Below are 2500 nucleotides of genomic sequence, written 5' to 3'. Positions count from 1 at the left end.
CACAAATATTATTATTGGATGAATATAATTTGAAGCTTGGCGAGAGAGCATTGTGATTTATCGATTCGACGAGGGCGTTTTTAAAATTAGATACATATACATAATTTTTCGACTACGAAACGCTATAACCACTAAGCTCACTAACGTTATCTCCTCGCACGCCATAAATTTACCCTCAACGATAATATTCTAGGTTGCGGATTTGACCGTTAAAGCGCCAGTAAAATTTACATTGTGTCGAAAATTGATTCATTTTCATCGTCCGATCTAATGATCCCTCACGTGCGTTCGACCGATCTAATCGAGAATAAATATACTCCATAGATTTGTATAAATGACACATTTACTCCATCCAAGAGATTATACATACATACATACATACATACATACATACATACATATATATATACATAGATAAAATATCATTCATTAATTACAAATAATAAATAACACGGAAATATCGCAGAAATACTCATCAATAAATCTCACTCGAGCGTTCATTACTTTATATATACATATATATGTGTATATGTATATATATATAAATATATATATATATATATATATACTTTTTTTTTCACTTTTGTTTGTTATTTTTGTTTTTTTTTTTTTTAATAATATGTATGATACTTGTTTTAAAATGATATCCAATCGATTTTTGTTGATCTCATGAGCAAATTATGTACTTTACATATACAATACCTATATATATATATATATATATGCACGTTTTTTTTTTTTAATAATCAATCATATCATTTGCGATCAATAAATCGTCGAGGGTCGTAAAGAATAAAGAAATTAATTCGAAAAAAAAAAAAAAAGAAAAAAGAAAAGTAACTCGCTACATTTTCCGTCCAAACGTCACGTGTTTTATCTTTCGTACCAACAACAAACATTTACGTATTATATATATATATATATATATATATATATATATATATATATATATGTATGTATGTACATTTCCTAGTTATGCACGTAAAATATATTAATTTATTTCCGAACTTGATTTCCGAGCGCACACAGTTTCGTTCGTAAGAGGTCTTTCGACTAGACATGCGTCACGATTTACTCATTTTACTCGTTTGAAATAACAAACTTAGGCGGTCGATCGTTTAGAAAATTGGATCACATACCAGGTCAACAAGCATAATAACTTTATCAACTTTCTTCGTGCATCGTTAAACTATATATTTCAATATTAATTTAGATATTTAATACATGATTTAATCTTTTTTTTTTTTTTTTTTTTAATAAAATCAAAGAAGAGTGATAGAGTAAGAGAGAGAGAGAGAGAGAGAGAGAGAGAGAGAGAGAGAGAAAGAAATAGAAAAATAAAGAAGGAAAGAGAGATAGAGATAGAGAGAGAGAGAGAGAGAGAGAGCGCTTATATATATATATATATATATATATATATATATATATACACATATTATATATTATAAAATATATCCAAAGAGAACTATATTACTTCGATTGAAATCCCACAGGGACCATTTTCATCGTCGACATGCATGCGAATGGCGAACGATCGTATCAGAGACATTTTTTCTTAGACTTTTGTAATACTTACAAAATTGTAATTTTTAGCGAAAATTTTTCACGCTTGTAAATCCACTTTCGAATCTTCTTCAAGATCCCACGGAAAGAATTTGATCAAAATCGAGAGAAGAATGTAGAACATGAGAATTCGTTCGGAAATAAGAGAGAGAGAGAGAGAGAGAGAGAAAAGAAAATTCTTTCCGTACGCGAAGCCACCCGATATATATGTATATATACATATACATACGTACATACATATATATATATATATATATGTATATATATCGTTCATCTTTCTTTCTTACACGACGATTGTATTGTAATTCTTCCTTAGGCGATCGACTAGTCGCTCCTAGCAGAATCGAGCTATTACGCTTAAATGATAAAAATAATAATAATAATAATAATAATAATAATAATAATAATTATAATAATAATTATAATAATAATAATAGTAGTAGTAGTAATATATTGATATTAATAATAATATAATAATAATAGTAATAATAAAAAACACAAGAAAAATAAAAAAGAAACACGCAAGCGTACACACAACACACACATACAAAACGATATCATACGATCCGAATAATTAATTAGTTAGTTAGTTAGTTAGTTAGTTAGTTAGTTAGTTAGTTAATTAATTAATTAATTCATTCATTCATTCGTTCGTTCGTTCATTCGTTCGTTCGTTCGTTCGTTCGTTCGTTCGTTCGTTCATTCATCGATTAATTGATTAAAAACGAAACAAACAAGAGAAATCAAAGTGGAAAGAGAAAAAATTGAAATTATACGATAAAGTCTTAAATCTTTAAGTCGCGTTGAAAGGAAGAAGAAAAAAAAGAACACCGCGTGATTTTTGAAAACCCCTATGACATGTTATTTTCAAAAAGGGAAAAAGAAAATAACAGAGAGAGAGAGAGAGAGAGAGAGAGAGAGAGAGAGAGAGAGAGAG

General features: G+C 28.4%; 1 protein-coding gene across 1 annotated transcript in view; it reads right to left on the bottom strand.

Annotated features, from left to right (window-relative positions):
• LOC122637969 (ras GTPase-activating-like protein IQGAP1) overlaps window positions 1-2500 on the bottom strand; it is a 21492-nt gene that overhangs the window by 520 nt on the left and 18472 nt on the right. The gene's annotated exons all lie outside the window — the stretch shown is intronic.

This window comes from Vespula pensylvanica, chromosome 2 (assembly GCF_014466175.1).
Source record: "Vespula pensylvanica isolate Volc-1 chromosome 2, ASM1446617v1, whole genome shotgun sequence".
Classification (NCBI taxonomy): domain Eukaryota; kingdom Metazoa; phylum Arthropoda; class Insecta; order Hymenoptera; family Vespidae; genus Vespula; species Vespula pensylvanica.
This window is presented reverse-complemented; position numbering and strand designations above follow the sequence as displayed.